Here is a 24,863-nt window from a genome sequence, read left to right as displayed (position 1 = left end):
AGAGCTGACTCACTGGAAAAGACCCTGATACGGGAAAGATTAAAGGCAGGAGGAGAAGGGGATGACAGAAGATGAGATGGCTGGATGGCATCACTGACTCAATGGACATGAGTCTGAGCAAACTTCAGGAGATAGTGAAGGACAGGGAGGCCTGCTGTGCTGCAGTCCATGAGGTAGCAAAGAGTCAGACATGACCTAGTGCTTGAACAACAAGAACCTGCCAAACTATTTTTCAAAAGTCTGTATCAATAATGGCTTCCCAGGTGGCTCAGTGGTAAAGAATCTGCCTGCTAACGCAGGAGACGTGGGTTCAACCCCTGGATCAGGAAGATCCCCTGGAGAAGGAAATGAAAACCCACTCCAGTATTCTTGACTGGGAAATCCCATGGACAGAGGAGCCTGGAGGGCTATATAGTCCATGGGATCGCAAAAGAGTTGGTCACAATTTAGCATCTAAACAAATACCAATAATGAATATGTTTTTTAAAGGTTTTAAGGAAAAGTAAGTTTAGATCTTATGTCACAAATTTCATAGAAAGATTCTAAATAGATCCAGATGTTTACCAGAGGAAAAGTATCTTCCTGTGTCCTATTTATAGAAAGTAGAAGTAAACAAAGGAAGTTAATTTGATAAGTATTATTCATATTGAGAAATATCTGTACTTATCAAATAGACAAAAAAGATATTTTAAAAACTTTAAAATATGTCATGTTTGAAATCACATTCATAAGCTCCATAGGTCATTAACTCTGTGTGCGTGTGTGTGCGCACACGCACATACTTCAGTCTGGCTAGAATGCAGGTTTAAACTGTCTACTTAGAAGGAAAGATTCCAGGGATTTTCCTGATAGTCCAGTGACTAAGACCTGACGCTCTCAATGCAGGGGGCCTGGGTTCCACCCCTGGTTAGGGAACTAGATCCCACAGCCACACCTAAAGATCCCGCAGCCACAACGGAGACCAAATATCCTGTGTGCCACGACTAAGACCTGATGCAACCAAATAAATTAGTAAATATTTTAAAAGAGAATAAAAGGTTCCAAGTGGTTAAGTCTGCACAAATTCTGGTCATTGGGAACATAAATGAGAAAGACACAATAAAAAAATTTGCTCTTCCCAACTCACTTGTTCAACTGGCCATCAGAAATAATTCTTAGTTCTTAATAAGAGAACCTATTCATAAAACCCACCACTTTCTCCCTATCAATCTCCTGGCTTCACACTGTTTTTCGTGTGGCCGCACTGTGCAGCATGCAGTATCTTAGCACCCTCAACCATGAAACAAATCCATGCCCTCTAGAATGGAAGCGTGGAGGCTTAACCACCAGACCTCCGGGCAAGTCCCTCTTTTTTTTTTAATTTATCTTAGATTTCACAGTCCATCAATATAATCACTCCCTGAACTCAACTTAGTGTTCGTCAGATCTCTCTCTCCTTCACACTCTCCTAGCAAAACTCCAGCTTTCTCTGTGATTGCAGCAGAGCAATGGAATATTGAAGAAAATCATATATCCAGGCAGAATGGTTACTGTCATAAACTTAAGTGTACACTTAACAACCTCAACCAAGTTGGTGTGCCTGACAAACAGAAAAGTCAAACAAACCAAAATGTCAGAGTTTGGAGTGAAGAAAGGTTTATTGCAAGGACTGAACAAGGAGGATGGGGTGGCTCATGCCCAAGAGGCCTGAACTCCCTGATGGTTTTCAAGGAAGAATTTTTATAAGTAAAATTTACAAGGAAAGGCTATCAGGTGTGTGATCTTCTTCTGACTGGTTGGTGATGACATAACAGGGTGGTGTTCCACAAATCTCAGTCATCAGCCTCTGGCTCCAATCAGTCTGGGGTCCACGTGCTTATGCTTAGACTGAAGTTACCACACTTCACTGGGTGGAGGACCTTGGTTCCTGCAGAACTCAGACATAAGATGGATCTAAATGCTATGCACATCTTCTGAAGAGGAACCAGGACCCTGCCCCGTTGCTGCACTGTGGCTTCTTTCTGCTTTTCTTCATCCCCCAAAGAGCAACTGTTGAATCTGCCCTTTGGAACACAGGAAAGGTTGAGGAGGCTAAAAGCTTTTTTTCTACAAAGAAGAAATGGGGACACAGGCAGGCAGGCCTCTGCACCTGACAGGGCCCTGCAGGGTCCTGTCCAGTTTCAATTTTGCTCTGAAAGTTCACTGGAGTTGCTGCTTTACACTTTTTCCTCAGTTCTTAAACATTTCTCCCTTTCTCTCCATTTCCTCCCAACTCTTTTGACAATTTTAGTAAGAAAATGGAAGCTATCAGATGAAAGTTTCCTGTTCTTTCCACAATCAAATTTGTAACATTCCGCCAAACTGAACCCAGTCATCTCCTGGTTGAATGCAACCTGCAATCAGAAGGCAAAGAAGCCCGAGTAATGCAATTAATAGAGGGCAGCCTTCTGAGGCACAAAGCAGGAAAGAAAAGCGCAAGAGTGAATCTGGAGGGACATACACAGAACAACAAACACAAGATCACCAATCATTTCCATTCTGGTAATTCAAATGAGCACTAAATCTCTCCTCTCTTGGTTTCCATGACATGACAAATCCTGGTTTCCCCCTACATAACAATCACTTTTTCTTCTTCACCAGATAGCTATATTTGGAGTTCCTTCAAGCTGAGAACCAGACAGTTGATCTCACCCTTTCCTCACAGCTCTAAATTTCATCTATACAATAATTTCCACTAGCGCCTCTCCTTAAATTCCAGTTTCCAATATCCCAAAGTTATCATTTAGGTGTCTCTTGAAATTTTACAGGTCCATAACAATGATTCTCATCCTCTTAATAATTAAAAAAAAAAAAAGTTGTTTTCCCAGTCCTCTTCTATCTCAAATACCAAGCCAGAAATCTGGAATAACCCTTGAGTCTTACTCCTTTTTCTCCTTCACATGTAACCCATTGGTAAATCTTAAAAATTCTAAAGTTATCTTAAATCCATCCACTTCTATCTATACTTCCACCATTCTAATTGCTCTTCCTGCTTTCCCTCTTGCTCCCTTCCTCTACAATCCAATTATCAGATAGTAGCCATAAGGATCTTTTTAAAGTGTAAAGCATATTTATATTATCCTCTGTTTAAAATCTTTCAATGGCATCCCATTTCATAAATTCAAACCCTCCTACAGCAACCTACAAGGCACTCTGCAAGCTGGCTTCTTTATGTCTAACTTCATCTTACAAACTATTCTTCCTCACATTCATTAAGTTCCAGCCTCACTTCAGTTTCTCAAAAATCCAAGTTCCTTCCTGCTTTAGTCTTCCCACATGTACAAAATGCTCTTCCTCCAACTCTCCTCATGGTGGCTCCTCTGAATTTTTCATATCAACTTAAATGTCAACCCTAAGTGTGGCCTTTACCAACAAGACCAAAACTGGTTCCCCTATTATTCTCTCATAATAACATACTATTATTTTCAAATGGCAATTTTTCTATGTATTTATCTATCTTCTTATTGTGCACCTCCTTCTACTACTCCATAAGCTCCACAAAAGCAGAGATTATTAAATTAATTCAATTCCAACACTACTAAGGACACACTACACAAAAGAAACTATGATAGGAAACTGTGGGACTTACAAAGAGTAAGTCGAAGTAACTAGGATCCTGTTCCCAATATGTACATAATCTAATTGGGGGTAGGAGGAGGGGACTGTATACCAAACTATAATGCAAAACAGACAATATGCCATACAACACTGGTACAAAGTGCTATAGAATCAAAAGAGGAAGAGATATAATGTAGAGAAGGTGATGCATAAGAAAGCCCTTAGGTAAGGAGATGGCTCTACTAGGCTTGGAAGGATAACAGAGAAAAAGCACTCAAAACAGACCAAACAACCTCAATGAAAAGAGAAAAAAGGAGAAAGTATAGAGTATATAAAGAAAGGAGATTAAGAGCATGAGCAACTAGAGTTCTATTGCAATGTTTGATGATGGTAGTTAGGAAACGGAAACAAAATTTTCAGTGTGTGATACAGAACTCAACTTTATCCACTATAAAATGAAAATATGAAGCATTTTCAAGTAAATGAAAACTAATGTTCTTTCCAGGTCTAAATTCAAAATGATGGAGCTTATATAGACAATTAGTTTTAAAGTAAAAGGTGCTCATAAAGCATATTTCATCAATTTCATGTGAAATTTATGATTTTTTAAAGTGATTTTAAACTATTTGTCTAAACAACAATTTTTCAAAAATCTTGCTTACTCTTTCCAAACTGTAATCAAAAGGAGCATGGAATGGGGCAGGAAGTTGAGGGGAGTATCCAAGATATTTAATACTAGACCTAGACTAAATTTCAAAGTAATTTAATTAAACATTTCTACAAGGAAACGCCAAGTATTTTATTTATATTCTCAAAAGTCAAGAGTCACTATTTTTACTGACATTAACTTGTGACACTGTTATCTGTAAGCTTTATAGCATATAACTGGCTGTTGTTCATTTTACACATTCAATATGAAGGTACTGATTACCAAGAGTATTACCACCAGGGAAGTCTATCACAGTACTATACAAAAAATCAAAGAATTTTAAAGACTAACAGAGAGAAGAAGAATCAAGATAATTTTAAAGAATAATAAAGTGGGAGAATTATGGTGCCTCACCATTCCAGATACCTAAATTTATTTCAAAACTACAGTAAATAAAGACAGAGCAGTGCTGGCTCAGGGATAGGCAAATAGAGAGAGTATAAAAACAGGCCCATGTGTATACAGAACATTACATATGACTCAAAGATCTTCACTGTAGGCAATTCCTTGGCAGTCCAGTGGTTAGGACTCGGCATTTTCACTGCCGAGGGCAAGGTTCAATCCCAGGTTGGGGAACTAAGATCCCACAAGTTGCCAGGAATAGCCAAAAAATAAAAAGATCCTCACTACAGATCAATGAAGAATGGATGCTACTCAGTAAGTGGTGTTGGTACTACTAATTTTCTATATGAGAAAACTGAATTATAATCTTTGTATTATTCACTATAATTTTATTTTTTATTTATTTATTTGGCTGTACCAGGCCTTAGGTGGGGCATGTGGGATCTAGTTCCCGGATAAGTGATCAAACCCGGGTCCCATGCGTTGGGAGCAGAGAGTCCTAGCCACTGGAACACCAGAGAAGTCCTTCGGTGTAATTTTTAGAATAATTTAAATATTTCAGCACCAAAAAAAAAAAAACTTTAGAGCATCTAGTCCAATGTCTTCACTTTTTTTTGGTGTGGGGGGCGGGGGGATGTGGGATCCTAGTTCCCCGACCAGAGACTAAACCTTGCTTTGGAAGTGAGGCATCTTAACCACTGGACCACCTGGGAATTCCTCAATGCCTTCAATTTATTAAAGAAGAAAACAAAGACCTAGAAAAATTAAAATGCAGCCAAATCACAGAGTGTGGTAACACAGGAATTAAAACTTGTATCTAATGATTTATTCATTCAAGAATTTACATTCTCTCATTTAATACACACAAAACAGTTCCCATCTAACCCAACTTCAAGTTATCCATGATATCAACAGACACAAGTCAAAAGTGGAGGAAGCTACAAAAGATGTAGTGAAGGAAAAAGCCAATACTTCTTTCATCTTCTTCCATCTCCAAACCTCCTTTCAAAGAAACTGGCTAAAAATATAGCCCTCCACTCAAAGATTAACCTTGTCTAAACCCAAACCAATGACAAAGAGTTCAAGGGAAAGTTACATGGGTCAGTATGCAAGGGATTCAGAAAGAAAGAAAACAATTTTAAGAACTGCGATTCTGGTGTCAACGTATCATAAATATCTATGAATATCAAGTATTTTAAATAGTACTGTTATTAGGCCCAACATTTTTCAAGCACAAGTTCCATCTACCTCATATCTTACTCGGTTTGTTTCCAGAGGATGTTAAACATTTACATCTAGAGATTTTCACAAAGACCAGTTAAACAAACACTGCTGAAAACCATCCAAAAATAGTTGCTCCAATTCCAAGACTCAATTAAGGTACAGAGAGAAATGGCATCTTCTCTAGGAAAGCATTCAATCTCAGGTTACTAGGGTTGTCCACCATCTGTTTATTCAGATAATACTTTCCTTCCATAAATCACCCTCCTGGGATACATGACAGGAGTACTGACAGTGAAGAGAGAGAGACCGGTGAAGAGTCTATTTGCAAACTTAGAAATCCCAGTTTAAATTTTGACCAACACTACCACACATTCTATAAAGAAAGTAAAATTCACTGCATTTGATTTAATTTATTTAGCACTGAGGGTAAGAATATGAGTCCACCACTTGCTCTATGATTTGTGGCAAGTTGCTTAACTTCTGTGCTTCAGATTCCTCAACTGGAAAGTAAGGATAACAACAGTACCTATTCTAGCAGGGATTAATATGAGGATTAAATTAGTGCATGTAAAGCACATGGTGGCTCAGTGGTAAAGAATCCACCTGCCAATGCAGGAGACCAGGGTTCGATCTCTGGGTTGGGAAGATTCCCTTAAGTAGGAAATAGCAACCCACTCCAGTATTCTTGCCTGGGAAGTCCCATGGACAGAGGCAGGCTACAGTCCATGGGGTTGCAAAGAGTGAGACATGACTGAGGGAGCTATAGCATAGAGAATGTCTTATTTTTATTTTCTTCAAATTCTGTTTCATTTCAAACTGCATTTTAAACAATCCCTAGTTGAAGATCATTTTTATTCTGAAAATAACCTCACTTTTTTTTAATAACTCTCTTGAGTTTTCTTGCCACAATATAAACTTTTTTGAGAAATTTTTTCATTGGTTGCTTTTAAAAGGCAAATAAATCCCAGGGTTTTACTAAGTGATACTCCTATGGAAACTCTTAAGTGTAGCTGCACATATAAATTTTTTTTCTCATGCATTCTTGGTGCATGTTCATCCTGAGTAGAGTACTCCTCCAGAAATTACCCACATATAGAAATAAGACTGGCTTTACATGACCCAGCAATCCCACTCCTGGGCATACACACTGAGGAAACCAGATCTGAAAGAGACACATGCACCCCAATATTCATCGCAGCACTGTTTATAATAGCCAGGACATGGAAGCAACCTAGATGCCCATCAGCAGATGAATGGATGAGGAAGCTGTGGTACATATACACCATGGAATATTACTCAGCCATTAAAAAGAATTCATTTGAATCAGTTCTAATGAGATGGATGAAACTGGAGCCCATTATACAGAGTGAAGTAAGCCAGAGAAATAAAGACCAATACAGTATACTAACACATATATATGGAATTTAAAAAGATGGTAGCGATAACCCTATATGCAAAACAGAAAAAGAGACACAGAAGTACAGAACAGACTTTTAGACTCTGTGGGAGAAGACGAGCGTGGGATGTTCAGAGAGAACAGCATTGAAACAAGTATACTATCAAGGGTTAAACAGATCACCAGCCCAGGTTGGATGCATGAGACAAGTGCTCAGGGCTGGTGCACTGGGAAGACCCAGAGGGATGGGATGGGGAGGGAGGTGGGAGGGAGGATTGGGATGGGGAACACATGTAAATCCATGGCTGATTCATGTCAATGTATGGCAAAAACCACTACAATACTGTAAAGTAATTAGCCTCCAACTAATAAAAATAAATGGGAAAAAAAAAAAAAAAGAAGAAAGAAGACTGGCTTTAAATGGCTACTGTGACGGAAGTGATGTCTTAGATAACAACCTGGACGTGAGGTAAATTAAATAGCTAACAAACTGTGGTTTAGAGAATGCTTTAATGACATTTTATTTAAAAGGGTATACCATTGCTATAATTTTCTATTGGTTATGGTTTTCTTAATAATAAAAGTGTACAAAACAAAATGAATCTCAAAAACACATTAAACAAAAGAAGCCAGATAAAAAGAGTACATATGGTATTATTCCATTTATATGAAATTCAAAAACAGGCAAAATCAGAAAGTAGTCACAGGGTAGAACTAAATTGAAAGGGCACTAAACAACTTTCACTGATCATTTATATAAATTAAGTCACAGCTTTGAATATTATCCTGCTTTGAATATTATTCTTAGATTCCATGTAAAAACTGGAGCCCACTCAGAAAATGAAAAAAATAAAGACAAAGAACAGTAATATAACTGCACTTAAAGGAGACACTTAAAAGCTAATGGTCACATTTAAAATAGTCTACTAGAGATCAAATAAACACAAATTTAAGAAACCAGTTACTATTTTCTCCTTATATTAACATTTTAAATACTTTAAAATATTTTAAAATAATAACAATGCTGGCAAATACGTACCTCAGTCTCATACTGCTAAGGGGAATGTAAATCGGTACAACCTTTCTGGAGAGCAACAATGCAATGTTTTGCTCTCCTAAAAGCTCTAAATGTATAACTTGACCTAATAATTCCATTCAAATGTATTTATCTTAAAAATATAGAAATGTGAAAAAAAAATAAAATAAAATAAAATAAAAAAAATATATAGAAATGTGGACAAAGATTTGGGTTTAGCAATATCCACTGAAGTTTTGTTTATAATAATTGGAAATCAACAAGCAAGCTAAATGTGAACACTATGGAAACTGGTTGCATAAATGACAAATGCATCCATTATCGGAATATTCTTCAGCTGTTTTAAACTGTTTTCAAATTATTCTAATAATATTAAAATGTATGTTAATGAAAGCAACTTACAAAAGTATGTATACAGTAAAATATGCAATGAGGAAAAATTAGAAACAATGTCATTAAAAAATCATAATTAGAAGCCAACATCATAGAAACTACTATTATATTCCATAACTGTTTGGATTTTATTATAAGAACACCAGTGTTACCCCTCACTAACTACGTCTACTGGAGAGAGAGGAAAAAAAAAACCCAACAGAAGGATAAGAACATTCGTTAAAGGAACACACTGATAAGTGTTATTTCAGATATGAGCAGCCAACTCATTAAATGAAGTCAAAGTCCTTCAAGGTATGCTAACAAATCTCTAACAAGAAAAAGTTACAGAATTCAATACAATGCAGATATATATCAATCATGCTTAATTTGAGCTAGGGAAAATAATTCGATGATTTAGTGATTTTCCACAGGACTGGGCTCTGCCCTTTTATAAAGCAACAAAAAAGGGAAAGGCACAGCAAGAAGTCAAGCCAGCAACCAGATTTCCCAGGAAATTAGCTCTTACTTGGCAAAATACTGGCCTCATATTCTAAAGAAACAGAACTCTACAAATAGAGATGAGACACGTAATATTTAAATACTCTGTAAAAGATGTATACTTTTCCCTTTGCTTGTAAGACCTCCAAAAGAAAATAATGCCTCTTAAAACATAGGGAAAAACTTAAAAACCCAGTTTAGAGTCAAATGTTCTATAAGTAAAGAATAAGCTTCTTTCAAAACACTAAGTAAGCTCACAAGTTGTAAAATAACTGTATTTTCATGATTTTTTAAATGAAAGAAAAATACCATGTTTCTAACCTTCAACTAGGATTACGTGGAAAAGGAAACTTTGATTCTCATGTTAATTCTGAATTTTAAATTTACCAAGGCTAATAAAAATACTTATAATTTCTCTATAGTGTTTTCGATCGTCATTATAGAACATTCCTTCGATCTCCAACTTAAAAAAAAAAAGCCTTAGTACTTGATCTTCCCTCAGAAAAAGGCTATGTGTTAATAATCCAAAAGAAGAGTCTTCTTAAGATAAAAAAGGTAACAGGATAGGAGAGTTAAAGAAGGAAAAGGTGTAACAGAAGCTTTTCTTCCTTTATGTCACGTGTTTGAAACCTAACCCCGATTTCCATTAAATGGTCCAGCACCGAAGTTTCTGTAGAACTTTGTGCACAAAACTGCCCAGTAAGCAGAAAAATGGCAGCTGAATTTCATTTAATACTCAAGTATAAAGTAACGAAAGGATGAAACTGACAATCATATAGTTAAGTCAGCAGGTTCATTTATAACCCATTCTTACAACTTTAAGCTGCTTCCCTCTGCCCCACTAGACCAAAAAGTCAACAAATTGCTATTTCAAAGAACTAGTAACAAAGCACAAAGTTTTATTAAACTTTTCTAAGAAGCCAATAAACAAAAGGTAATGGTCTCAACAAAGGGTGCTGAGACAACTGGATAACCATAAGTGAAAAAATTAAGTTGGGCCCCTTCCCCATACCATACACAAAAATTAACCCAATATGGAACTAAATATAAGGGCTAAAATTTATATAAACTCTGAGAAGAAAACACAGGCATAAATATTCATGACCTTGAATTAGGCGATTGTTTCTTAGATTATTATACCAAAAGCACAAAGACAGGGCTATACCAAAACGAAAAAGGTTTTGCGCTTCAATGGCCACCACTAAGAAAGTGAAAATACGAGTCATATTGGGAGAAAATATTTGCAAATCACGTATCTAACATGGGACTTGTATCCAGAACATATATAAAAGTTTTTCATAACTAAAAACACAATAACAAAAGACAATTCCATTCTTTAACATGTGCAGGAGATCCAAATAGATAATATTTCAAAGAAGATATACAAATGTCCAATAAACCCACAAAAAAAATTCTCAGTATCAACAGCCATCGGGAGAATGCAAAACAAAACCACAATGAATTATTACTTCACATCTACTAGAATGACTACAAAAAAGAGATAATAACAAGTGCTGGTGAGGATGTGAAGTCAGAATGCTCATTCCCACTACCAGTGGGAATGTAAATTATAGAAGCTTTGGAAACTGACTGAACCTATGACCCATCAACTCCACTATTAGGTATACACCCAAGAGAAACGAAAACACATGTTCCTAAAACGAAAATCTGTACATGAATGTTCATAGTTTTATTTGAATAGCTAGAAACTGGAAACAATCCCATGTCTTATCAACAGCAGAATAATTTAAAAATTGTGACACATATTGGAACACTACTCAGGAACAAAAAGGAACACATTACTGATACACAAAATAACATAGATAAACCTCAAGTTAACTAGACAAAGTGAAAGACTCCAGACCTCCCTCTTAAAGAGTATACACCATGCAATTCTCTTTGCATAAAATTCTAGAAAATGCAAACTACACTGACAGCAGATTATTATTCTGAGTGTGGAAAGGGAGAGATGGTTTACGAAAGGGTAAACCTTACCCATAGGGCACAAGGAAACTTTTAAACTGGTATATTCCTTATCTTGATTGTAGTATGTAAATAGATAAAAATTCATGAAACTATTACTTTAAATATATGCAATTTCATTACATGTCAATTACACCTGTATTTTTTAAAAGGTATATGCCATTTTGGGGGAAGAGAAGTTTCTGAAATGATACATTTGGGTAAGAAAAGGGTAGAAAAAGTAGGCTGAGAGCTTTTAGTATGACGGCAGTTTTTTAAAAATCAAAATATTAACTGATCCCTACCTGGTAATACCTGAATTTTCAGCCAGAAAATGGAGGAGTCAAAATAACCAAGGCTACCTATGAATTCAGTCTAGCCTTATAAAGTGAGAATTTTAAAAATTCATCTCAACATTTATTTGAATATACATATTCTTCAAATTAGGCTTCCCTGGTGGCTCAGACGATAAAGAATATGCCTGCAATGCTGGAGACCCAAGTTCAATCCCTGGGTTGGGAAGATCCCTTGGAGAAGGGAATGGCTGGCTACCCACTCCAGTATTCCTGCCTGGAGAATTCCACGGACAGAAGAGCCTGATGGGATACAGTCCGTGGTGTCACAAGACTCTCAGACACGACTGAGAGACTAACACTTTCACTACACTACTTTCACTACTATTCTTCAAATTGGATGTAATTTTAGGACTCTGTGAACTAAAATGGACAGGAGTGGGAAACTGAATTCAAATGACCATTACATCTACTCCTGTGGGCAAAAATCCCATAGAATGGAGTAGCCCTTATAGTCAACAAAACAGTCTGAGACAGACTACTTGGGTGCAATCTCAAAAATGACAAAATGATCTTGGTTCGTTTCCAAGGCAAATCATTCAATACCACAGTATCCAAGTCTATGCCCACTGATGCTAAAGAAGCTGAACGGTTCTACGAAGACCTACAAGACCTTCTAGAACTAACACCAAAAAAGAAGTCCTTTTCATCATAAGGAATCGGAATGCATAAGTAGGAAGTCAAGAGATACCTGGAGTAACTGGCAAGTTTGGCCTCAAAGTACAAAATGCTGCACTGTGCTCAGTTACTGAAGTCATGTCCGACTCTTTGCAACTCCATGGACTATAGCCCGCCAGGCTCCTCTGTCCATGGGGTTCTCCAGGCAAGAATACTGGAGTGGGTTGCCATGCCTTCCTCCAGGGGATCTTCCCACAACCTAGGGATAGAACCGGGGTCTCCCGCATTGCAGGCGGATTCTTTACCAACTGAGCCACCAGGAATGCTCAAGAATACTGGAGTGGGTAGCCTATCCCTTCTCCAGGGGATCTTCCCAACCCAGGAATTGAACCAGGTTTTTCTGCATTGCAGGTGGATTCTTTACCAGCTGAGCTACCAGGGAAGCCCAAAATGAAGCAGGGCAAAGGCTAACAGAGTTTTGCCAAGAGAACGCACTGGTCATAGCAAACACCCTCTTTCAACAACACAAGAAATGACTCTACACATGGACATCAACAGATGGTCAATATTGTAATCAGACTGATTTATTTTCTGCAACCGAAGATGGAAAAGCTTTATACAGTAAGCAAAAACAAGACCTGGAGCTGACTGTGGATCATGAGCTCCTTATTGCAAAAATCAGACTTAAATTGAAGAAAGTAGGGAAAACCATTAGGCCATTCAGGTATGACCTAAATCAAATCCCTTATGATTATATGGTAGAAGTGACAAATAGAGTCAAGGGATTAGATCTGGTAGATAAAGTGCCTGAAGAATTATGGACAGAGGCTCATACCACTGTACAGGAGGCAGTGACCAAGAAAAAGTAATGAAAGAAGGCAAAGGGGTTGTCTGAGGAGGCATTACAAATAGCTCAGAAGAGAAGTGAAAGGCAAAGGAGAAAGGGAAAGATGGGAAAGATATACCCAACTGATACAGAGTTACAGAGGATAGCAAGGAGAGATAAGAAAGCCTTCTTTATGTGAACAATGCAAAGAAATAGAGGAAAACAGTAGAATGGGAAAGACTAGAGAGCTCTTCAAGAAAACTGGAGATACCAAGGGATCATTTCACACAAGGATGGGCACAGTAAATGACAGAATGTCAAGGACCTAACAGAATCAGAAGAGATTAAGAAGGGGTGGCAAGAATACACATAAGAATACATAAAATAACATAAAAAACACAAAAAAGGTCTTAATGACCCAGATAACAACAATGGTGTGTTCACTCACCTAAAGCCAACAACGTGGAGTGTGAAATGAAGCAGGCCTTAGAAGTATTAGTGTGAACAAAGCTAGTGGAGGTGACAAAATTCCAGCTAAGCTATTTAAAAATCTTAAAAGATGACATTGTTAAAAGTGCTGCACTCAATATGTCAAGCAAATTTGGAAAACTTAGCAGTGGCCACAAGACTGGAAAAGGTCAGTTTTCATTCCAATCCCAAAGAAGGGCAATGCCAAAGAATATTCAAACTATTGTACAACTGCACTCATTTTCACATGCTAGCAAGGTAATGCTCAAAATCCTTCAAGCTAGGCTTCAAAAGTATGTGAACCAAGAATGTCCAGATGTACAAGCTGGATTTAGAAAAGGCAGAGGAACCAGAGATCAAACTGCCAACATCCACTGGATCACAAATTAAGCAAGAGGTTTCCGGAAAAACATCTACTTCTGCTTCATTGACTACACTACAGCCTTTGACTATGTGGATCATAACAAACTGTGGAAAATTCTCAAAGAGATGGAAACACTAGACCACCTTACCTGTCTCCCGAGCAACCTGTATTACGGTCACGAAGCAATGGTCAGAACTGGTCATGGAACAACAGACTGCTTCAAAACTGAAAAGGAGTTTGCCAAGGCTGTATATTGTCACCATGCTAATTTAACTTACATGCAGAGTATATCATGCAAAATGCCAGGCTGGATCAATGACAAGCTGGAATCAAGACTGCAGGAGAAATATCAACAACTTCAGATATGCAGATGATACCATTCTAAAAAAGCGAAGAGGAACTAAAAGCCTCTTAAATGAGAGTGATAAAGGAAGAGTGAAAAAGCTGGCTTAAGCTCAACATTCAAACTACGAAGATCATGGCATCCAGTCCCGTCACTTCATAGCAAATAGAAGGGGAAAAAGTGGAAAGAGTGACAGATTTTATTTTCTTGGGCTCCCAAATCACTGCTAACGGAGACTGCAGCCATGAAAACTGAAAAACACTTGCTCCTTGGAAGAAAAGCTATGACAAACCTAGTCAGTGTATTAAAAAGAGAGACATCACTTTGCCCACAAAGGTTCATATAGTCAAAGCTATGGTTTTTCCAGTAGTCATGTACAGATGTAAGAGTTGGACCATAAAGAAGGCTGAGTGATGAAGAATTCATGTTTTCGAATTGTGGTGCTGGATAAGACTCCTGAGAGTCCCTTGAACTGCAAGGAGATCAAAACAGTCAATCGTAAAGGAAATCAACCTTGAATGTTCACTGGAAGGACTGTTGCTGAAGCTCTAATCCTTTGGGCACCTGATGCAAAGGGCCGACTCATTGAAAAAGACCCTGATGCTGGGAAAGACTGAAGGCGAGAGAAGGGGGCGACAGAGGCTGGGATGGCTGGGTGGCACCACTGACACAGTGAGCATGAGTTTGAGCGAGCTCCAGCGGAGACTGTGCTGCAGTCCACGGGGCCGCCAAGAGTCCGCCTTTGCTAGTGAAGAACAATTCTTCAACTATAACGTGTATGCATATGCACAGATATACAAAGTAATAAATGTTAAACACATGTATAAGTGTAAGGCTTCCCAGGTGGCACTAGTGGTAAAGAACCCGCCTGCCAATGCAGGATGCATAAGAGACTTGGGTTCAATCCCTGGATCACCAAGATCCCCTGGAGGAGGAAATGGTAACCCACTCCAGTATTCCTGCCTGGGATAATCCCAAGGACAGAGGAGTATGGTGGGCTACAGTCCACAGGGTTGCAAACAGTCAGACACGACTGAAGTGACTTAGTACACAGCACACAGCACATGTAAGTACAATGCATATAGGTATTTAGAACTTATTACTTTTGTCTACAGATAATATTTGATGAGCAAATGGATTTGAGAGCGCTTTACTAACTACAGAAAACACCCACCCCTCAATCCAAAGAGTTGCAGGCAACAGATTAAGAACTGCTAATAAAAATATTCAATGCCAAAAAAAAAAAATTCAATGCCAAGGAGATACAGTATTTAAATGTTATCTTAAACTTAAGTCTAATGAAAAATGTGTCTAACTGGTTCCTTAGCTACACTTCATAATCCAAAAAATTTAGGGATTAGTTAAAACAATGCTAATCTGGGTGCCATAATAATGGCAAAAAATACAGCTGATTTAAAATAAAGATTCAAATTTTTCCACAGGTTGACGGAACTAAAAGTAAGACAACAGAGTCAAGAATTCAAGATTGCTTTTAATGTCTAAACGAAGTTTAAGTATCATAGTTCAATTTAATATATGATTCTTTTACAGTCCATGCAAAAAAAAAGAAAAATCTTTTGCCTCCTATCTGCTTTGTTCACTTTACCTCCTATATGCAATCCTGTATCCTTACAACAGTAGCTATGGTTTGCTAAGTATTTACTACGAGCTAAGTACTGTTAAATGCTTTACACAAATTATCTCATAATTCTCAAAGTGATTTATTTTACAGATGAGAAAACTGAAGCTAAATTAACTTGCCTAAGGAAGTAGAGCTGGATTTGAACTCAGCCAATCAAAGTTAATTTACTTGATGTTATAAATTCAACTCGCAGTCAGTCTCCCCATCATTCACTCAGTATATTTGTATCCCAGAGAATACCAAAAATGATAAAGTTGTGACTTCAAAAACTTTACAACTTTATGAAGATTAAATCTAATATCACAAAATAAATTTTTAAAAAATCCTCACCAATAATGATAACATACCAAGCCATATGGTTTCTAAAATTAAGCTAGAATATCAAGGAAGGGATCATTAAGAAATCAACAGCTTTTGATAAAATATGTTAACATTTTTAGAAATGATGACCAGTCATAAAAATTTTTTTTTTTTTTTGGCCGTGCTGTCCAGCATGTGGGATCTTAATTTCCCCAACAGGCATCAAACCCACACCCCCAGCACTGGAAGTCTAGAGTCTTAACCACTGGACTGCCAGGGAAGCCCCACCAGTCATATAAATAGATATTTATAGTTCATTTTCTTGCCAATATACCCAATACAGTATTTAGTACTATAATCGCTGCAAGAGTAAGAAAGACTCTGCTATCATAGGAAACATCCCTTCATACTACGAATAATAAATAATTTTCAAAAATAAGAATGAATCTGACTATCCAGGAGCTAGGACTCAGTGCTTTCACTGCCGTGGCCTAGATTCAATCTCTGGTCAGGGAATTAAGATCCTGCAAGCCACGAGGGGCAGCCCCCCAACTCCCCCTGCCAAAAAAAAGAAAAAAGAATGAAGCTACTCTTTAAAACAGTTAACTATTCAAAAACTATGTTCACTGATGAAATTAAAATAAAGCTTGTAACGTCATGAAAGTTAGGGAAATTATACAGCTGCTTTCATCAGAGACAATTTAAGAGATAATATAGCTTTTAACAGCTTTCTACATGTGAAAAAAGATTTTTCTTTCCCTTTGACCAAATCCTCAACTAAGGAAGGTACAGGGCTTAACTTAAATAAAATCTACTTCAACTTGAATCATGAAGAGTAATGTATTAACTATAAGGGAAGATAAACTGATCCTTTCTAACAAGCATTTAGAACAAATTTTAAGTCATTAAATCTACAACATTCACCTTTTTTTTCCAGTAGCAGGGTTAATGGCACCCACTATTAGGAAAAATCCCTGATGCTGGGAAAGACTGAGGCAGAAGAAGAGGGCATCAGAGGATGAGATGGCTGGACTGCATCACCGATGCAATGAACATGAACTTGGACAAACTCTGGGAGATGGTGAGGGACAGGGAGGCCTGGCATGCTGCAGTCCATGGGGTCGCAAAGAGTCAGACCGACTAGGCAGCTGAACAACAATGTTAGCAAAACTCAGACAGAAGAGGATCAGATGATATGCTTGGAGATACAACCTGTGACCACATAAAAAAATATTAGCCTCATTACCCTATGTAAATATTAGCCTTTTACCCCATGTAAATCAACCACAAAAACAAAGATTGTAAATACTTAAAATACATGTAAAATTGTAAAATCAATTCCTGTTTTTCTAACTACCACATTGCTTATAATCACAGTATCTGGGATATTAATAAAGGGCTAAGATTGCTATAATTACTAATTATTAACATTACCATGTGTTGAGTGCCCACTATATGCATGGAACTACATAAAATGCTTTTTGTTTAATTCTCATTATTAGGATAGTTAAGGAGGATATTACAAGCTCCATTTTATAGATGACAAAACTAAGGCTATGAAAGATTTCATAAACTGCCTACTGCCTAATTAGTCAATTAGTAAATGACAGAGCCAGGGTTCAAAAGCATGGTCAAACAATCACAGAACTTGGCTTTTCTCTATCCTATCATTCTTCCTCAGAACACAAATGATACTTTTTTCAATTTCTCTATATGGTAGTTACAAACGTACTTCTGTGATCATCAGGCTGTTCTGTGAGATTCTAGGTTGAAAAAAGTTTATTAAATAATACTGGGAGCTAAAATTCCTGATTAAAAAAGTCAGAAGCATCTTTTACTTTTCTGAAGTCAAAGGCAGTCAATCTTAAAAGATGTGAATTGTGCTTTTTTTTCTGTGTTCCTGACTTCGTCTTTATTCAGGAGCCAAGCAAGTGTTCTACAGCTTTAAATCCCTTTTCCTCCCTAACTAAACTGGAAAAATCTGATGATAATCATTTTTCTAATTAACTATATAACTTTAATATAAACAGGTTACCATAATTAATATTTTGCTATCTAATCAGAGAACTCAAGACTTTGCTCGTGAATGTAAGGTAGCAACAAGCAAGTAGGGAGAAAGAGTTTGGGTAGGGAGAAAAAGGGAAGGCGCTGAAAGTCAATTATTCAGCAACTCTTTGGTTCATGCATTTAAGAAGACTGGAGTCTTCCTCCTGCCTAACCCCAGACTCCATTGGAAAGGACAAGTGGGAAGGCACGGCCCAGTATTGTCGGGCACCTATTCCCAAGGGCTAGAGAGCAGAGTCAAGTACCCTGCCTCCTAAATCCACATGGCCCTGCCCAGGTTCCCACCCTAGGACTAGCAATTCTCAGGGTGTTCATTTGTATTCTGACATGCTTTCCTGAGTGGAACACAACAAAGGAAGAGTTCTAACAAGCAGGACAAAAAATATGTCCATGCGAGAGTGTTGCAAATAGGATCAACCTCCTTTACATATGTCACGCTAGGAAAACTGCCAAGAATGGCTCACTCCTCTAGACATACTTCCTGCAGATCCACCAGACTCCTCCTCAAACACGTCAGTATTCTCCTCATTCTCCTTAGTCTCAAACCTCCTTTTGCCCTAAGATTTCCAAGTGCATATATTATATTCTCAAAAATATATGGCAATATGATAAGACATCCTATTTGTCAGTACTTTTATTTCATAGCTGAACAAACAGCCTAAAATGCCTTATACAGAATTTGCCTTTAATGAGATTTCTAATATGTTAAATTACTGAAGATAAATTTTCTTTGCAAATAAATTGGTCTTTATTTTCAAAAAATTGTATTTCTTTGTAAATAAAAGATTTATCATTATATCAAGATAAAGAAATATGATAGCAAAAAAAATGTTTTTTAATGTAAGGAGTACAAACTATATCCTTTCTCCCCAGCCCCACCAATGAAACATATATCAGAGTTCAGAAATTGGCAGAATTTCAGATCCATTCCATACAAATCAAAATTTATTAAACACAACATACGTATTTTGACAAGTCCAAAATAAAATGCAGCTTTCCAAGTACTCTATTAAAAGACCTCTTTTTAAGTTAGTAAGTTTACCTAGGGAACTTTTCTGATAAAAGGAATTCTCCCAGCAAACCAGCAACCAGACACTGGGATTTTTGCACTTCCACAGAACTCCAGATTTTCAGGTAGCACATCTCCATTGGGATTTATTGTATGAGTATTTGGAGAGCAAAAAGCAGAGAAAACATATCAGAAGCTACATATAAAAGACAAAACTTTACTGAAATAGAAAATGAACTTAATTAACTAGTGTTAATTGAACTTCCACTTGTAAAAATAATTTACATGAATATTCTTTGAAATGGGAAAAAAAAAGCCTCACTAAATTGTACAGTCAAAAGCAGTTTCTTTGGGATTTAAAAACCACCATTTTTTTCAACAACAGATTAACAAATCTCACTGTAAAATGGGTTGAGCAATGAGAGCAATTTGCAGATAAGTATGATTAAATTATGGGTAAATAGTAAGTCAACTGAATAAAGTCCATTTATCAAAAAGCAAGTAATCAAACTAACGTCCACAACTATGAAGAATGAATTTTACATTTTTCCCACACTCTATTAAAGATTTTACATTCTTCATCAGTTAGTAAAGAACCAAATGATCTATATAAAAGTGCCTACCAACTGTACAATAACTTAAAGAACAACCATTCTGGTGGCAGGGATACTTCATTTAACTCAATGCAAGGAATTTAAAAGCTTTCATCCTTGCAACCTTTGTCACAAAAATTAGTAAATTTGTTTTATGAAAAGAGTGCCTATGTGTTTCAACTCAAATATGCAATGATTACATGTTTTGTGACCTTCCAAAGATTGAAATTTTTTTCAAAGATTGAAATTTTAATAATATTTAAAAAATGAAATACAAATAAAAATTTTTCGGAGAGAGAAAAATCTAAAATTCCTGATGCAAAGCTACTCCAAAAGTTTATTCACAATTTCATAAAACATTAATGAAAGGGTTACATAAATCTCCTGGAATAAAAATCTTAAAGAATCTCTTTGTTTTCAATACTGCTTTCTCTGTTCTTACATCCATTAAAACAGATATAAATTAACTCTTTCTAAATATAAAACATCTAGTCTTTTAGAAAAAAAAATCAAACCAAGAACAGCAAAATATATACGTATATATTCTCAATATAGCTTTAAATAAGTATGTAGATTACATTTAGGTCCCTCAAACAAGTTAAACTTACAACATATGCCACATCAAGATTATTCTCAAGGGAAAAAACCATCAGAACAAAAGCTCCCACTTAATAAACTACTTTGTAGTTAAAACTCTATCCCAGGTGCATTTAATTGTCCAGTATTATCACCATTTTTCTTCAAAAACCTAGAAATCTAAAATACACAAGTATATTTGGTTCTCTTAAAAATGCTTTTATAGTACATATTTTGTATGAATGGCCATGAAAAACTTAAAAATTCCTTTACTCTCTAAAAAGGAAACACCCTTTTGCTTTTCTCTTTTGAAATGTGTCTTATTTGGTTTTTACTTACTTTCTACACATGAACTTTTCTCAAACCAGTCTCTTTCAGTATTAGTTGTTTACTGTCAATATGTCTGTGTATACTTAGGTTTTTTATAGACTGTGCTTTACAGTATACTGGTAAGAAAAGCTAAAGAAGAGGGCATGAGTGAAACAAAAGTGGACCACATCTGAGAAACACCATTCAATTTCAACTCTCTGCCTCAAATACCCTTCAGTACTCATGCCAAGTATTCTCAATTTCTAAAAAGAAGCACAACACAGTATGATAAAGCAAACACAGGAGAAACCAAATCATCAACTCTAAGAAATTTAACAGAAAGTATCACCACCTGAGAAAGAAATACCACAAAAAGAAAAACAAACAATAAACCCAGTTCCTGGATGTCCCTATTGGAACATCACTTCTACTGCACTCCATAGCTCAAAACAGTTTTTACAAACTCTTTTTAGTGTAAGAAATACATTTTACATTGTAACCTAGTACACACATGTATGTCATCCTGATGGCTCAGATGGTAAAGAATCCACCTGCAATGCAGGAGACCCGGGTTCGATCCCTGGGTCAGGAAGATCCCCTGGAGAAGGAAATGGCAACCCACTCCAGTATTCTTACCTGAAGAATTTCATGGACAGAGGAGCCTGGCAGGCTCCTGTCCACGGGGTCACAAAGAGTTGTACACGACTTAGCAACTAACACACATGTATGAGCAAAATTTCCAAAAACAATATTTTCCCTTGCCATGTGCAATAGTAGTCAATTCTGTCCTATTTCATTTATTTGTAACGCTGGTGGTAACCCACTAAATTGACTTTATAGTTACTAATAAAGTATCATCCAGTTCAAAAAACACAGGCTTAAAATAGGGTAAGCAAAAGGAGAAGGGGGCAGCAAAGGATGAGATGGTTAGATAGCAAGCATCATCAACTCAATGGACATGAATTTGAGCAAACTCTGGGGGATAGTGGAGGACAGAGGAGTATGGCATGCTGCAGTCCACCGTGTCGAAGAGTTGGACTCCGCTTAGCAACTAAACAACAAAACAGGGTATCCCTTGTAGAGTATTAGGATTTTTTTTTTTCAATTGCTTCTACCTGTCTAGCAGGTAGACAGGTATTTTAAGGCTGCTACATTATTTTGTTGTTTTATTCGCTGAGTCGTGTCTGATTCTTTTCCGACCCCATGGGCTGTAGCCCGCCAGGCTCCTCTCTCCATGGGATTTCCCAGGCAAGAATACCAGAGAGGGTTGCCATTTCCTTCTCCAGATCTTCCCGACCCAGGGATGGCAACGTGCGTCTCCAGAAGTGGCAGGTGGATTCTTTATCACTGAGCCACCAAGGAATCCCCTGCTACATTATTACTACTTTCAATAAAGCAAGTGGTTCTTAAAATGTTCCCCTGACCAACATAAGTATCACCTGAGAGAAATTCAAACTCTCAGGCCCTACAGTACCAGATACCTACAGTATCAGAAATTCTGGATGGAACCAGCAGTCTGTATTTTAGCAAGTCGTCCAGGTGATTCGAGTTCAAGTTAAAGTTCCAGAACGACGCATTAAAGAATTCAAGCCTTTCTTCATTCTCTACACATCTGTAAAAAATCCAGTATATAGGACTTATTCTGTGCCAGTTACTATTCTCAAAGTTCCACAGATATTAATTCACGTGGAAAAAAAAAACAACCATAAGAAGTAGGAAGTATCCTTATCCTTATTATACAGATGAAACTTCTTCACAGAGAGGTTAAGCTATCGAAGCTAGGTGGCGGAACCAGAATTCAAACTTATTTCTAATTTGGAGAAAGTAAGCCTACCCGCCTTTTCATGCCTCTCCTCTTCCTAATCAAGTCCCGCTCCTACTCCTTTAGTTCAGCTACTCCTCCTTTTTTCCCATTCAAATTCCCCATCTTGTCCATGTCCTTATTTTCTAACATGATTGCTTTCGTCCTAAACATTTCTTTCCTAAAGCACTGGAATGCAAGTCACAACCTTGCTTTGAGAACCCTTTCTCTGGCCCTAGATGGCATGTTAGTATTATTATGCAGCTGAAGTTTCTTCTATTTCTGAAGTTATTAGAACCTATTAAAGGCCCCCATGTTATTCCTCGTTACCTACTGTCCTGGTCAGTTTCCGCAAGACCACTAGTCTCTTCCTGAGCAACTTTCTCGCTCCCTCCTACGATGCCCTATCTCCTACTCCCTTCCTACAAGGAAACTACTTCTCCCGCCTACCCCCCGAGTCATTTTGCTTGACTAATCCCCAACTGAGAGGACTTCACTCGGCTAAACCTCTCACTTCTCAAACCCGAGCTACCCCCTCGAGGTTTTGTTGGTGGTTTTCCGCCCCCCCCCCCCAAAACTCTGCTCTCCCGGGGATCCTCACACACCCAGTTCCCAGTCCAGTATCTCCCATCGCAGACCAGCGGTGGGGGGCAGGGCGCTCCCGTCCCTCCCCAGGCTGTTCAAGGTCTCCAGCGGTCCGACCAACCGAAGCCCCGCCAGAGCTCCCACAGCGCTGCTCTCGCGGATGGCCGCCTTTCTCAGGAGAATCCCCAGCCCCCTCCCTGCCTCCTTCCTCGACGCCCTCACTGGGGATCCCTGCCGCCCTCGGCCTCCCTTCTCCCTCGGACCCGGGCCACTCCCAGTCACCACCACCCCCCCCGCCCCCGCCCCACGCCTTCCCCAGCTTTCTCCGCTCGGGCCGCTCCCGGACTTCCCGGGTTCCCCCCTTCTTCAGCACACCTAAAGGTGTCCAGAGTATTCCCGAGTCACCGCGTCCCTCGGACCAGGTCGTAACCGGTCACCCCCTTCTCCGGGACCCCAGATGCTCCTATCTCCCCAAGAAACTACCTCTCACACGCACCGGTCGCCGGTCAGTGTCCCATACCCGACCAGCTAGGCGTCCCGAGGGACCTGCTGGTCTGACCTGCTTGGGTCCGGCCCCGCAGCCTACCTTGCCACACTACGAACTCTGCCGCAGGAACCGGGTGGCTCTCCCACCAGCCCAGTCTGGGCGAACTCGCCGCCGTCGCCGCCCCCGCCCTGGCCCCGTCCGGGGCCGGGCTGGACCCGCTGTCGAGGCCCCCCTCCGGCTGGTTTCCGCCTCGGGAGCGCCGAGATGGAGTTTCCACCCCCACCCCCCGCGACGGCCCCCAGACCTCAGGCCCGCGTTATCCGAACTCACCTGCAGCTGCCGCCGACCAACTCCAGCACCCCTGCCTCTCTACCTCGGGCGCCAGTAGCCACCTAGCGCCTCCACCTCCCCCATGACAACAGTCCCACCCCATTTCACACTTCCTACCTCGCGATTGGATAGTGGGGCGGCAGCTCTCTGCTCTTATTGGTTTAGTTTACCCGTCCGTCAAAGCTTCCTTACCGCCCCTTTTCCTGACCCGGTATTAGCCCCCTCCCGGACCTGGAGCGTCCTAGACTAAGCTTTAGTTGTAATTGGTTGATGGTTGGACAGTTCAAAGTTCTGATAGGCTACCGCAAGTGTCTGTTAAGTCACCTGGCAAAGGATGGTCGGCTCCGGTTGGTTCGAGCTTGGGCACAGTTTGGTTGCGCAGTAGAAAGCGAGGAAGGGACTGACGCTCAAATCCGACGGGAAGGATTAACTCTTTGTGGTAGAGGTGACTGTGCCTTTCTCCAACTTTCTCCCAATAAGGAGAAGCTTATCACTGCCAGCTTACCCAGAGGGTAGTACTTACACAAAACAGCAACATTAGAATTTGTGTATAAAAATCGATTACAACTCGATGAGAGAAACGCTCTATATAGATTAAAATTTTCCCTTGAGGTCCTATGGTGCCCAATTTCCTTGACGTTCTTTCCAGAAGTCTCCATGCTAAAGGGCAAAGCACAACCGTTTATTTAGCAGAAGTCAGTCCACTTTGGTTGCAGTTAATAAATTGAAGTGGCGTGTTACGAGGTCTCCCCCTTCCAGACTCACTCATGGCTGGCTTCTGGGAAATGACCAGCCAGCCACCAGCAAGTTTGGACTAAATGGGCCACAGATTACCCTTGTGATGCTCTGGAAAAGAGAATTCGGCTCTCTGCAACTTGATTTTTATGCTCAGCAGTTCTTAAATAACTCTACTAGATGTGTGTCAGATACTTAACAATTTGTCTTTTTTTCTAAACCTCTCTTCCTAGCAGTCTAAATTAGGACCGTTGAATGAATTGCAGTTCTTTTCTCATATTGGCACAATGCACCAGAATAAATGATTGCGTTTTTATTCATTTGGGTACAAATCACAGTAGG

General features: G+C 38.8%; 1 protein-coding gene across 9 annotated transcripts in view; it reads right to left on the bottom strand.

The window, feature by feature from the left end:
* NUMB (NUMB endocytic adaptor protein) overlaps positions 1 to 23,897 on the bottom strand; it is a 155,752-nt gene extending 131,855 nt beyond the window's left edge. For 3 of the 9 annotated variants that reach the window (XM_043921027.1, XM_043921029.1, XM_043921028.1), the window contains exon 1: positions 23,556 to 23,579. The gene's annotated coding sequence lies outside the window, so the exon portion shown is untranslated. Of the gene's footprint in view, positions 1 to 23,555; positions 23,662 to 23,786 lie in introns of those variants that run through there. The other 6 variants (XM_043921020.1, XM_043921023.1, XM_043921022.1 and 3 more) reach the window with 5 other exon arrangements.
* Between the last annotated feature and the right edge of the window lie 966 nt (positions 23,898 to 24,863).

This window comes from Cervus elaphus, chromosome 12, assembly GCF_910594005.1.
Source record: "Cervus elaphus chromosome 12, mCerEla1.1, whole genome shotgun sequence".
NCBI lineage: Eukaryota > Metazoa > Chordata > Mammalia > Artiodactyla > Cervidae > Cervus > Cervus elaphus.
This window is presented reverse-complemented; position numbering and strand designations above follow the sequence as displayed.